This window comes from Lepisosteus platostomus, chromosome 5, assembly GCF_059453375.1.
Source record: "Lepisosteus platostomus isolate fLepPlt1 chromosome 5, fLepPlt1.hap1, whole genome shotgun sequence".
Lineage (NCBI taxonomy): Eukaryota > Metazoa > Chordata > Actinopteri > Semionotiformes > Lepisosteidae > Lepisosteus > Lepisosteus platostomus.
Window position 1 is genome coordinate 58,239,940 of NC_142615.1, and position 14,727 is coordinate 58,254,666.

Consider the following 14,727-nt stretch of genomic DNA (forward strand, 5'->3'; position numbering starts at 1 on the left):
GAGGATCGCTCTGGAGAGCTGCTGCTGTGCTTTGACATCTGAGCTCTGTGGAAATCGATCTCAATACAATTCTGAAAAACGCGACCCTCCGAAAGGCCAGCCGAACAAGTCTCCACAGCCGAAGCGCTGTGTCTCTTTTCAGCTGGAGATAAACCTTTCTTCGATCCTTTGCGGACTTGTAAAACTGTTCATGATCAGAATAAAAAACGCTCACGCTAATACACAAACAACCGTGTCTCGCCAAAGCTGACAAATAAACAGACGGACAAGCCGCACTGCACGTGTGAACAGGGGAATGAGCGAGCGAGCGGGGATAGGGCGCCTCCTGCGCTTAAAAGCTTTCTGAATTCTGAGTACGTACGGGATCCTCGGCCTTGCGCTTATAACAAAGTCCAAGTCCCTTTGCAGACAACAGCAGTTGTCACATGATTGTCTCTGAGGATGTGCGACAATGGCCAAGGAGAGCCCCGATCTGAGCTTGCGCTCTCTTTTTGACCAAGACACAGATGTGTGCTGATTGGTTGAGAGTTTGGCGGGCATTGGAGACCCACGTGTTATTACCACGCCCTGCCAGTCCCTGATTGGTTGATCAAGGTGAGATATGAGTCACTTACTCTTGACACTTAGGAATGCAGTCCAGATGTCCATTTGGCACTCCCTAGACAGATAGGCGCCAATGGATGACCATTGATCATGATAGCCAGGCTTAGCTAAGTGCATCCCCATCTGGGAGCTGTCCCTTATCAAAAGAAAACATCTTAAATCAGCCTGCATGAATACTTTCTCTGTGGCTGCACCACAGAGATGGAAGGTGAGATGGGGCCTCATTTAGGACAGCATACCACCGCTTAATTCTGTCTTATTAACAAGCATTGCCACTACAACGGCATCTCTCCTGTCAAACTTCCTCCTGACTTGTTTGACAGGATCTGGGCCGTGGTGAACAGTGGGAAAGACTCCCTGTGGAGAGTGAGGAACATGGGGCTGTTCAAAGGCATCGAGGTCCCAGTCAAGGCAGCAGGTAGCCTGGCCCTGTTCATCACCCGAGAGAACTATTACCTCAGAGATCTGTGGAGAGAAAGGAGGGAGGAAGCAGAAAATCTGTGGGAAATAGAGAGCATAGGTCAATATCTCAAGAAACTGTGAAAAACATTATCATGTTTAAGTAAAGAATGTGATTTACACCAGAAAAAAAGAAATTGTTGCTATGTAACTGGTACCGTGTCAAAATGTAATGAGATGTGATGATATATACTGTTTTAAGTATGTATATTAATGTAAAGCTTTCTAATTTGTGATGTCCTGTATTTTTTTGTGAAAAGAAAATAAAGTTCTTAAAAAATCGATTCACCCAGGGCGAGGCTCGGCCATTGCACTCCGGCTGTGCTGACCCCTGCGAATTCCCCAAATGTGGGAATCTCGACTGCATAATTTCTGGTAGTGGGGGACTGCGTTCGCGCTCTCCCCTGATGTGCTTGGTCCAATATCGGATACGGAAGAGTTACGACACCACGTGCTGCGATAGGATCCCAGTTCGAAAGGAGTCGATGCCACTGCTGGTTCCCGGTTTCTTTTAGTTAGAGGTCCGGAGAAACATTTCAAGCTGGTTACACTACTCCTTCCGGACATTCATTCCCTTTTCAAAGTCAGTCGTTTTGCTGTTGTCTGCATTATTTAGGCTGATTATCGAGGTTAGCCTTTATTTGGTCATGGGGGCCTCGGTACTGTATGCTAATTCTCAAGACAGTTTCACCCGTTTTCTGATTGCTAGGTTCTGTACCAGTGCAGACATGTCAAACAGTGAATGGCTGTACCTCTATTGTATCCGTGTTCAATGAATGAAATCAGTAATAAATGAATATATGTATAGTTATACGATAAACAAGTGGTTTATCGACTCATCTTCATTTGCAGATTTAGAGGCAGCTTCGATATTCGTTTTACAAACGTTTTTTTTTTTTTTTATATGGGTCACACACATGCCATAGCAACAAAACATCTCTAGAGATGAGGCTATAGATCACCTTTCCATCCTCCAGGTTTTCCTCCCAAAGCCTACGGCACCAACGGCGACCCCTGCTGGCCAAGAGAGCAGAAGCTTGCAGCACCTGGTATTCCCAGGAAGTCTCCCATCCAAGTATTAACCAGGCCCAACCCTGCTTAGCTTCCAAGATCAGACGAGATTGGGCACATTCAGGGTGGTGTGGCCGCAAGCTAAAGCCATGGCGCCTAACTTGCTACTTGAAGCTGTGTGTGGCTGGGGCTCTGTGCCCCCCGAGTTGGACTGAAGGATCGTTCGTGTGCAACTCTTTGGAAAGGAGCCTCTTTCCAAATTGCATTGCGTACCTGGATGTTGGCGAATGTGTTCCCTTGTGTTGGCTTGTCCTGCACTGGAGGAGAACAAACAAACTTCACGGAGGAGCACAAGGCAAGTCTTCACAAGACAAAAACCTCCAGTGCACAGCACTCTGAAAACATTTCTGGGCTGTCGCGTGTTTATTTCAGCACATAAAGCACACCAGTCCAACACGTCGGCCGGGCGCGCGGCGCCTCCGCCCTCTTGTGGCTTGCGGCGTCAGAGCAAGAGGCTCCTTCTCGCTGCCTTTCCGCTGTGTTGCAGAGCCCCGAGAGGGAACCTGGAGCGCACACTTTGTGGGGGGCGCTCTGCCCCCGGTCTCTTGTGCGAGTACTAAATCTCACGGCGCCAGCCAGCGGCCAGGAGACAAATACAATATCGCGGGACAGGGGGGCCTCGTCATTGATTGTTACATATGAGACGGGGATTAGGAGGAGACCCCGACTGATTGGTAAAGGGGAACACTAAAAGACCGACAAATGACTCGTTCCCACCGGAGCTGAATGTACCTGCATGTGTCGTGTCGTCTACTTCCCCCGCCCCGCTGTGTTTGCTGTATTGTCTTTGAAGCCGGCCCCCGAGACGAGACGGGCTGTTCCTGTGCCCCAATTAACACTTTACAGGTGCCATTCCCCGGCATTGTGGCCATTGTCGGTGGTCACACGCGATAAGATGAGGTGGAGAAGAGCGGGGCATGCCCAGCGCGAGACATTCAAGGAGGGGGCTGTGAGAGGTGAGGTGCGACACGCCGGAGCCCCGACGCTGCTAATGCGGAGCACTTGTTTAACTGGCATTGAAAGGACATGTGCGCACGGAGCGAGCCTTCCCTGCGGCGGAGCGTGGAAACTTTCTCCCCGCGCTACAGGAGTTGTGTGCGCTGCAGCGGTGCCGAGAGAACAGCACAGAAGACAGCAGGCTCTGGAGAGCGGGTAAGAGATGGAGCCTTGTGGGCAGGCGAGCAGGCCCGTTTTTTGGAAATTGCTGAAAAGGCTCCGGTGTTTGTTCGGTGTATGGCAGGTGCACGACGCGAGCTTGCGTAGCGATCTGCCGGTCTGGTGTTATGCAAATGAGGCCAAATTGCGTCCCGGGAAATGCTGCGAATGTGCATTGGTGACTGCAGATGTGTAGGAAACGGCGCGCTCGTTTTCTCGTTTTGCCCACCCAAATTGAGCACGGATACAATAGAGGTACAGCCATTCACTGTTTGACATGTGTGCACTGGAGGTTTTTGTCTTGTGAAGACTTGCCTTGTGCTCCTCCGAGCAGTTTGTTCTCCTCCAGTGCGGGACAAGCCAACACAAGGGAGCACATTCGCCAACATCCAGGTACGCAATGCAATTTGGAAAGCAGCTCCTTTCCAAAGAGTTGCACACGAACGATACTTCAGTCAAGCTCGGGGGGCACGGAACCCCAGCCACACACAGCTTCAAGTAGCGAGTCAGGTGTTATTACTTTCGCCTGCGGCCACACCACCCTGAACGCGTCTGATCTCTGAAGCTAAGTAGGGTCAGGCCTGGTTAGTGCTTGCATGGGAGACTGCCTGGGAATACCAGGTGCTGCAAGCTTTTGCTCTCTCGGCCAGCAGGGGTCACCGTTGGTGCCTTAGGCTTTGGGAAGAAAACCTGGAGGATGGAAAGGTGATCTATAGCCTCATTTCTAGAGATGTTTTGTTGCTATGGCATGAGTGTGACCCATATAAAAAAAAACCCATTTGTAAAACGAATATCGAATCTGCCTCTAAATCTGCAAATGAAGATGAGTCGATAAACCACTTGTTTTTCGTATAACTATACATATATTCATTTATTACTGATTTCATTAATTGAGCAGGGATACAATAGAGGTACAGCCATTCACTGTTTGACATGTCTGCTCTGGTACAGAACCTAGCAATCAGAAAACGGGTGAAACTGTCTTGAGAATTAGCATACAGTACCGAGGCCCCCATGACCAAATAAAGGCTAACCTCGATAATCAGCCTAAATAATGCAGACAACAGCAAAACGACTGACTTTGAAAAGGGAATGAATGTCCGGAAAGAGTAGTGTAACCAGCTTGAAATGTTTCTCCGGACCTCTAACTAAAAGAAACCGGGAACCAGCAGTGGCATCGACTCCTTTCGAACTGGGATCCTATCGCAGCACGTGGTGTCGTAACTCTTCCGTATCCGATATTGGACCAAGCACATCAGGGGAGAGCGCGAACGCAGTCCCCCACTACCAGAAATAATGCAGTCGAGATTCCCACATTTGGGGAATTCGCAGGGGTCAGCACAGCCGGAGTGCAATGGCCGAGCCTCGCCCTGGGTGAATCGATTTTTTAAGAACTTTATTTTCTTTTCACAAAAAAAATACAGGACATCACAAATTAGAAAGCTTTACATTAATATACATACTTAAAACAGTATATATGATCACATCTCATTACATTTTGACACGGTACCAGTTAAATAGCAACAATTTCTTTTTTTCTGGTTCAAATCACATTCTTTACTTAAACATGATAATGTTTTTCACAGTTTCTTGAGATATTGACCTATGCTCTCTATTTCCCACAGATTTTCTGCTTCGTAGCTTCGTAGCAATATCTGGGACAGACTTCCCCCCTGAGGGTAGCGGCCTGTACATTATTTCCCTTCTGAGTCTTTCCTGCTTCCCACCCCATAGAAATTGAAACATCAATCTCCTCAGCGCCGCCGCAACACGGTGTTGGATTGGGAAGGTAGAAGCCAGAAAATTCAAGACAGGCAAGAGCTCGGCTTTGATGACCAGCACCTTCCCTGTCATGGTGAGGTCTCGGTCCTTCCATTGCATCAGTTTTTTGTTTAAGATTGGCAATTTGTTCTGCCAATTTACTGTTCCTATCTCTTCTCCAAAATACACCCCCAGGACCTTAATTCTCTTCTCTTGCAGCCTGAGATCATGTCCTTCTTTTGGCTCCCTCCAGTTCTGATAAAAAATCTCACTCTTAGATTTGTTAATTTTTGCAGAGGAAGCCAAAGAGAACTGATCACAACACTGCAGTGCTCTGCTAATTGAGGCATTGTCAGAGAGGAGGATGGTGACGTCATCCATGTATAGAGACGTCTTTACCTCCGTTTCTTTCACAGCGCCGTGCACCTTTTCATTGCTCTCGCTTTCAGAGCCTCCGCACGGCACACGAAAAAAAATCAATATCAGGACGCGCATTGAAGTGAAAGCAGGAAGTGCTGCGACATGCACTGTGCACACTAAGAGGTGAGTGGGTCTGTTCATTGGTGTATTGGAGTAATTTGTTTTACAGCAGCTGCATCCGGAAAATTGTGCTTTTTACTTTTTATTTGTACAACAAAAATACATACAATACAAACAAGAGCACATATAACGTATCAAGAAAATCGCCAGGGGTTCATGCTATAATACAATTACATTTTATGAAACACGATTGCACAAGGTAAATAAGAAAAGGTCCGCACACCCAGTGGGCAGTGATTCGTCGAATATACTATATATCACATCTTTGAAAAAATAAAACATTTCCCTGGGTCAGAGATTAAATAAAACTTCACTCGCACCAAACAAATTTATATTTCTAAATATCACAACATGATCGAATTTAAGTCATTTTAATAACAATGAATAGTCACCTATGCATTGCAATATAAACATTTATATTGATTTAAATCGCGTTTAAATCGCCTTTATTTAAAACCCATAAATAAAGCTGATAGTGTTTAGACTTTTAATTATTTAAAACTGTATTATAGCAGCACAATGCACAATGCAACGTAAATCGCTATCTTTGTCTTCTGCGTAATAATGTTCACCTCTCTGTCCAGCAAATTAACAATAGTAATAATAATGAACTTTATTGTATATGGCGCCTTTAAAGGTGGCTCCTCAAAGCGCTTTACAGGATAAAAACAATAACAACATTACTGTTAGGCTGGGCAAACGATTTTTTTTTTAAAGAAATACAAAATGAGATATAATGATGTGTTCCGGCTTAGACATTAACGAAGAGCATAACAAAGGTCATAAAGGTCATAAACTATATTAATTTTGGAACATCAACATATTATGTAAACTGTATGTTGCTGTTATTGGTATTTTAAAGAAAAAAATACTGTAAAATCCTGGGTTCGGTACAATGATTCAGGCATTCATGTGAAGGACAACAGAGCTTTCACTGGCTCAAAAAGACAAAAAGAATAACGGACACAGCGCGAGCCTGCATTCTCTCCTCAGCTGTCCACACCACACTTTTCCCTGGGTCAGATTTTAAATAAAACTTCACTTGCACCAAACAAATTACCACACACTGAACACTGAACATGTTAACCCAAATATGTCTCACAATACTTTTATGGTACATTACTTTGCTAAAATGTATTTAAAAATAAAAACGATTACAAACGCCAGCAGAGAGAGAGACACACACACAGTTCTTCATTGTCAAAAAGTAATTGTTTTTTACTTTTTCAGCTCCCAGACAAACGCAAACGCGTTATTAATGAAATGTTTTTATTCATTCTTAATCAAACTCACAAGTTGTCATCTGCTGTTGAAGCTCTGTGAGACTAGACTCACACATGGCTAGACTTGACTCGGCTCTGGCTTTCCCATCTATACCGATGCACTGCAAGTACAACCCCCCTCTCTGCGGGAGTGCTGGCTGTGATGAATTAAACCTGTTTCACAGGTATTTTCAAAGTAGAAGGGGGCGAGATTTCCAGCAAAAGACACCTCCCCCCCTTCAAAACCCAGTAAGTACAGTACTTACTAGTTAAGAAAGCTAGGCTCCTCAATGAAATCGCTTTAACATGCTAATGCATTGGTGTATTGGAGTAAGTAAAAAGACAAGGGACATTCTTCCTCCCCCTACATTCTCAGAGTAGAATAGAATTTTCCTTTGACAAAACAAGGCTCGCCAGATAATGTGAATCGAAACCTGTTTTTCTAGCTTTTAAAGTCGTGCAATGTGTAAGCAGGAACACATCATTATTTCTTACATATGAAAAATACATAATATAGCTCTCAAACAAACACAAACGTGTTTTTAATAAAATGCTTTTGTTCACTCATAATCTGACAATTTCAGGAAGACTAAGGAAGGACTAAGGAAATTGTCATCTGTTGTTGAAGCTCTGTGAGCTCGGTGACTTTGAGACCACTTGTTATCCCAGGTTGTTTGAATCGCCACAATTCAGATAGAGAAAAAAGAGCTGACTGACAAGATTTAAGATGTGGCTGTCAATGTTGGATTAAAAAAACACGTTGCCCGATGTTAGTTGCATTGATTGAAAAATAATTTTAGTTCGAGAGACTGGATAAGTAATTCAAGTGTTTTTTTTTTACTTCCTGAAAAACAAGTAATAAAACTAAATTTAATTTAAAGGTCTTTATTAACATGACAGATGGGTGCAATCAGTGTTGGGTATTTACTTTGTAATCTGTATTGCTTGGTGATGCCACTTTTAAAGGTGATATATAAAATCAAGGCTTTAACTTGCTTTAACTCTGCAAGTCTGAGTTCTTGTGTCCGTCCTATCTGAGACCGAAAGTATTACAATATGTATCTTTATAGCAGGTGGTGTACAGCTTTTTAGTATAGATTACACTTTTCTAAAATGTATTTAAAAAATAAAAACAATCTAATCTTTCCACGTTTGATCCCAAGAAAAATAAATCTAAACAGGGAGAAAGCTATGCTGAAAGTTTATTAAGATACTTAGAAGACTACACAGCCCAATTTATGTTGCATTTGTCTGATTGTGAGGCGAAACAGCCCTACACAGCCCTGTCGCAGTACACAAATATAATCATATCGTTATTAATTTCTTTAGATACGCAATTCCATATTATATTAGCAGAAAAGCTTAAAACTGCCACTATTTCACATGTTAGTTAAAGACTTCGATGCTTAAAATGTTTAGGGAGAAATCGAATTTTCTTTAAAGTATTGATTCCTGGAATCTGACTGGCTGACAGCCTTCTGAAGTAGTTCCATAATATCTGGTATACGGAAAAGAAAGTGTTGAGAAAAAAAGCCTGGATTCTCATGTATCTGATACAAGTATCTTTTAATACAGTCTTTGATGTGCTCTTGAGGATCCTTGTGATATTTTGAGCCCTGGTTGAATGATAAGTGTTGCAGTTTAAATAATTTTCGTAGTTAGAAATTATGAAACGCTCTGTTAAAAGCAAGGGAGTTTTTATGTCCGTTGCAGTAAAAGAAAATGCCTGACAAAGTAGGGCTTGGACAGATTCCAAGTGCTTGTACAAATGTGCTTAAGAAATTATCCACGAAATGCTGTGGTGTTTGTCAAAGAAAAAACTAAAAGTATTTTCGTTTAAAATGACGGTTAGAAAGAATGTGGACCAGCATAATACTTTGAGTTTACAGCTTGTCCAAAGTCATTCATTATTAATACTATTAGTAATATCTTCGGTAAAGGCTTTGATGCATAAATATTTCTGATAAAGGTAGGTTGTGTACTTTTGTCCAACTTTTGTCCAAGCTCAAATGCTGTACATGAGAGGTTCCAGCATGACCTCAAATGACGCGATACACTGCGTGATACTGCATGATACTGCGTTTTAATGTGACACGCCCACCGGGGTATACCACGAAATACCCCACCCATTTTGAATGGCTGCATCTGTGTATACGTCGCTGCGACGTATTATCAACATCTAATTGCAACCGTAAAATCGACAACATTAATAAACGCATATATAACGTCGAAAACACATCTAACACAGTGCCTGAGGCTTTTTACTGTATATATCATGGGTGCTGCAACTAGGAGTATACAGCCATCTGCACAGTGTACGAAGTAAATTATTTACGTAGTAATTAATTAATTTACTATATGTATTACTGTATTTTCTATATTTATTACTATATGTACTATATTTATTTTACACGTGTAAATAAATTAATGTTTGGCCATTGACAAAGTACAACTATTTTTTTATTACAAGTTAAGTAAATCCTTTTGCCCAAAACTGAAGGGGCGACACTCCTCCCTCCCCCCGTGACACCAGGCCTGTCCCCATCCTATTCCATAATGTCATTATATATAATACCTTACAACAGTGACCGTTTCCTTACTAACTGCATGCGTTAAAATTGCACATCAGCTCATAGTAGGGGGCACATAGCTGCGATGTATTATCAATGTTAAATTTCAACCATAATATCGACAACATTAATAAACGCATACGTTGTGGTATATTTTCCGGTTATATACCACAATGCATTGCTAGTATTCGTTGGTCACCATTTTGGACACGTTTTTCAATCGTAGAAGAAATCCGCAAATATCTCAGCAATCCTCTTTTGACGAGTAAGTATAAATAATAATAATAATACTATCTGAATACATACAGATCTTTCTTAATATTATTTTGATTAAAATAGTACGTTAATAAGCAAAAAATGGCACATAAAAATAGTGTGAAGGGGAAGATGACACAAAATCGTTTTGCCGTTTCTCTAATTATTCTTATTCTATGTTGTACTTTCAAACTTTGGGTACTCTTTAATTAGGACAGACTTTATTGCTCAACTGCTATGATGCAAGCCAAAGTTTATACGTTTATTATAGCTTTGAGCTTAGTTAACCTTAATGGTTCATTTTTGAGATTATACTAAAGAAGATATTAATCATCATTTATTTGGGTAGTAATATTATATAATTTTCTCCTAGCTGCGGTGCTGAAGTCCCACCCTACCTTTAAAGAAATAAAGGAACACACAATGTGTTACTTGAAGAATGCATATGCAAGGCAGGGGGCCAGGAGATCTGGACACTGAAAATAATAGGTTTCTGGTTCTAACTGTTAGGACAATTAGACAGGGTTTGCAAATGGTGGACAAAAATCGTCTTAACTTTCATTGTAATATTTTTTTTCTTGGAAATATAGAAGTTGTACATTTTAAAATCTGTATTGTAATGTATAATAGGCCTCTACCCATATACGTATAATAGTCCTCTAAAATTATCCGTATAATAGACTTCTAACCATATACGTATAATAGACCTCTAAAGTTATCCGTATAATAGACCTCTAACCATATACGTATAATAGTCCTCTAAAGTTATCCTGAACTCCAATCATATATGTATAATAGTGCTCTAAATTTATCCGTATAATAGAACTCCAACCATTTATGTATAATGAACACCTTATCATAGACGTATAACAATAGACATATATTAGAATTTCATTCTAGACGAATTGCGGACCACATTTAGACGTCTAAGGTATGCGTTTAATAGACGTATATTATACGTCTTTTGCCCACTGGGCCGTCGTCCATGTGACTGGATATAAAAATAACTGATTCATTTTTAACCGGTCTCTGGAAGCTTAGATGTGACTATTTTTCCTTCCTTATTTCTTCATTCCCATGAATTTACTCTGTATTAGAGGAAATGCGAAAGTGGGAAACTGCAGACATTCTTCGTGAGTGGTGGATTGTGGTCAGTGAGCATCTGCACATCTCTAAGTCAGTTCCACGAGCTGTTCTGTTGGGGATGTAGCTCAATGGTAGAGTGCATGCTTTGCATGTATGAGGTCCTGTGTTCAATCCCTAGCATCTCCAAGTGTTTCATATTACTGTGCTCACATCGCAATCTTCTGTTGTGTGAGAACTCCTTGTCTGTGTTTATAGACAGCTAGGTTTACACAATTAAATTTAGACACACTCGAAGTGCTACAGTGTTCTCTCCTGTTTTAAATGTAACTCCAAAACATTTCGTTCTGTTCTTCACACTTGTCATGGCTTTTGCAGAAAACACCCTTTGAATTTCTTGAGAGATCATTCAGCGAGTGAGTCCTTCCTCTGGACTCTGCACTAAGCTGAAAGCTGCACAAACTCCTCATTGCATGTCCTGTACTCTTACAAGCGCTCTCGTGTAGATGTGGAGCACAGTTATAAGGACACTTTGAACTTTTTCCGTTTGAAACGGAAAATGCAAATGATCATGAAAAGTATTGATCGTATAAAATATCCATGGTACAACTCGAGAAAGAACTGAAGGACTACACAACAACTTTTGATGATTACAAGTTACTTTAAGAAATACAACCATCCGCACATGGGCTTGGATCCTGAACGCTTAAGTTGAAAGAGCAAAAGCGAAGGATGACCTGTAAACTCTCTTCATTGTCTTAAAGTTTATAAAATAAAACAATATCTTACTTTCTTAATAATTTCTTACTGTTTATAGATGATTTATTGAATTTTTGCAAAATCTCATTTACAAACTTTTTTCTGTTAAATTGTTATTCACATACTCGAATGTAGATAAACGTTATTGTCTTCCGGGTGTGTGCCCATTTCTCAAAAAAAATATTTGTTAGTCTGTTGGGAGGCTGCACAAGGTGTTTAGAGATAGAACATCTAAAAGACAGGCTTTCTAAGCTTAACATCAAGGCAGTTTTCTCAACAGAAATGCTCTTTGGCACTTTCAGCTTTACTTTGGGAACATTGCCGAGATCACTTCTGAGCCAATGCACGTGATAGTGTGCCGGCAAGTACATTTAATATTGGCTGTGTTAGCGAGCTGCTTTTCCCTTTGAAACTTTTACTTCTTCATGCTGAATCATTGGCAGGGGTAAAGCTAATTAAATCTTTTCGCATAGCGCTCCATCAGAAAATACTTTCTCCTTGGTCAAAACGGGCACAGAAAGTTTTATAAGGGCAGCCTGTTTTGCACCGTCTAAATAACCGACAGTATGCGAATAAGCTTTTTAATAACAGTATTTACAATATAACCCATGTTCAAAAATGCTTTTAGCTTCTTTTAGTCTAAGAAACAGCGGTGTTTTAGCGGATTGTGGTCTTCAATTAGTAAACGCTGAAGTGTTTCCCCGCTTGTGAACAGATCTGGCTCCATTTAAACAGAATCCTGCTCAGCTCCTGCTTTCACTGCAACTTTTGAATTGAGCCCAAAGCGATAAGCAAGCTGAATTATCAAAGCTCATTAGGTACTAGAGATCATGGTATGTTATCAGGTAAATGCAGTCCCATGTATCCTCCGTAATTTCGAGTAAATACCAAAACACACCATCCACGACCCACAGCGGGAATAAGCAGGACTTGGTTGTTCAGAGCGTGAGGCAACTATCGCCAAGAGGGGGGTTTGATCCTCGCTCTCGCTATTATTTGAAATGCCAAAGACGCGTAATAGAGATTTTTGCAGATGTTTTTTTATGCTCCATTATACATTACAATAATGAAAACAAATCAATTAGAAATATGCAATACAACGTCGGTTCCCGAAAATAAAATCTGTTTTACACAGACATCATTGCTTTTGAGATAATCCAGATTGTGAAGACAACTGCGCCCTAGCTCTGGAAAATATTACTCAAAGGTTGGAAAGTACAACACGTTTGTACGTTTGACGTTTACAACATGTAACATGGCACTTCTCCAGCAAAGCAACTCAGGAAGATTCATGAACTATTAGATGTGATTAGCAGAAAGTCAACTATAAATAGACTTTGTGCATTAAGAACTGTTTGTGTTGCCTGTAATCTAGGTAAGATTTTCGGTAAGGTATGCATTCAAATGTGAAAGACTATAATAATATAAAACCAGGAGAAGACTTATTAAAACATACTGTTTTCCTTGCGGTTTCTAATGTATTTTATTAAATGGGGGCTTTGTGAAATCAACTTTTAGCCTCTTGGAATGCAGTCACTCTCCCCGGTCTAAATACCATTATGTAAAATTAGGAAGCAGCAGTATTTTGATAAAGTGCGGTGTTCCTTTATCACAGTAACACAACAGTAAACAGTAAACGCTCAGGTGTTTATAATTACTCGGGAGCAGATCACCCTCAATCTAGAAAAAACGTTTCACAGCGATATTTGAATCGAGCCCCATAGCGTTAAGAAAGCTAAATTACACAAAGCTCATATGACATTGGGAGTCACTGTACCCTATCACGTCCTGCTTGCACTGTCCTACTAAAAGATTAGAGGGATCAGAAAGGACACAAACAACCCATGAATCAACGATTTTGAACTTAAGGGTCGCAAGCTCTACCGACTGCGCCTCTTGTTCCTCTATTACAACAGTAAAATTACTAGGGTTGATTCAACATATAGTAAGCTGACCCCGCTCCCAGCGACGGCACGGTGGCCAAGTGGTAAGGCGTCGGTCTCGTAAACCGAAGATCGCGGGTCCGAATCCCATCTGTGCCTCTTTCATTCACCGCCACGTTCCTTTATCTAAGTCTACAAGTAACATGGAAACGTCTCCTCTTGTTACTCTTTCTGTGGAAGCGCACAGTTTCCTGTTAAAGCCAGAACGTATTGCGGAAGTCTAATATATGAAATTTGTTAAGAATTTGATTGTCTTTTCACAGAGAAAAACGAGAAAACCTTTTTTTCAGAAGTGGGATTCGAACAAAAAACCCGAGGGGAAACTGTGACCTGAACGCAACGCCTTAGACCCCCAGCCAACTCGCCTGTGGCTTTTATATTGAATTATATGTAATTTATTTATTTATTTCTACTCGTTGATAAGAAAAAAAGTGAAATCATGTAATTAGGGAAATCTCTTTTTTTTCATGTAGAAAACTAGCACAAGCAAATGTAAAGTTCAGAGCAGCGCTCAATAAAAACGATCAGAAACCGAAAGCGCGAATTACTGTATGCAGATCAGTACATTCCCATACCAGTTGTTCTGCAGAAGAAATAAGAATAGCCGAACTCAAAGACGTTGTATTGCATATTTCTAATTGGTTTATTTTCCTGATTGCAATGTATTGTGAAGCATAAAAGCCAGCTGCATCAATCTCTATTACGCGTCATTTCTAAAGGCGTTTCAAATAGCAGCCAGTGCAGTATTAATGCTTTTGGAGCATGTATTACATTGTAAATAATCTTATTTAAATAAGTTTAAATTTGCACACTGTTATTTAGACAGCGCAAACCTGTCTGACCTCATACAACTTTCTGTGCCCGCTGAGTAGATCTTAAAGCACCTGCAGCCAAAGTACCCGTAATGGCAACACAGTGCTTTGAGTTCGGCTTTTCTTATTTCTTCTGCAGAACCACCGGCATCGGAATATACTGATCCGCATAAGAAGCGCTTTCGGCTTTGATGGTTTTTATTGAGCGCTGCTCTTAACTTTACATTTGCTCAGGCTAGTTTTCCCCATGAAAAAAATACATTTCCCAAATTACACGATTTCACTTTTTTTCCTATCAACAAGTAGAAATAAATAAAACATATAATGCAATATAAGAGCCACAGACAGGATGCCTGGTGGTCTAAAGCGTTGCATTGAGGTCGCAGTTTCCCCTGGAGACGTTTGTTCAAATCTTACTTCCGACAAAGAGCCTCTCTCGTTAGAGTAGAAACGA

General features: G+C 41.1%; 5 non-coding genes across 5 annotated transcripts; 3 read left to right on the forward strand and 2 right to left on the reverse strand.

The window, feature by feature from the left end:
- Positions 1 to 1,304: 1,304 nt before the first annotated feature.
- LOC148670233 (U1 spliceosomal RNA) lies at positions 1,305 to 1,469 on the forward strand. The gene has a single exon (XR_015937263.1). It is a non-coding gene; the product is annotated as a U1 spliceosomal RNA (small nuclear RNA).
- A 627-nt stretch (positions 1,470 to 2,096) lies between these two features.
- LOC148670234 (5S ribosomal RNA) lies at positions 2,097 to 2,215 on the reverse strand. The gene has a single exon (XR_015938826.1). It is a non-coding gene; the product is annotated as a 5S ribosomal RNA (ribosomal RNA).
- A 2,329-nt stretch (positions 2,216 to 4,544) lies between these two features.
- LOC148670235 (U1 spliceosomal RNA) lies at positions 4,545 to 4,710 on the reverse strand. Its single transcript, XR_015937500.1, has one exon. It is a non-coding gene; the product is annotated as a U1 spliceosomal RNA (small nuclear RNA).
- A 6,166-nt stretch (positions 4,711 to 10,876) lies between these two features.
- Positions 10,877 to 10,948, forward strand: trnaa-ugc (transfer RNA alanine (anticodon UGC)). The gene has a single exon. It is a non-coding gene; the product is annotated as a tRNA-Ala (tRNA).
- A 2,540-nt stretch (positions 10,949 to 13,488) lies between these two features.
- Positions 13,489 to 13,560, forward strand: trnat-cgu (transfer RNA threonine (anticodon CGU)). The gene has a single exon. It is a non-coding gene; the product is annotated as a tRNA-Thr (tRNA).
- The last annotated feature ends 1,167 nt before the right edge of the window (positions 13,561 to 14,727 follow it).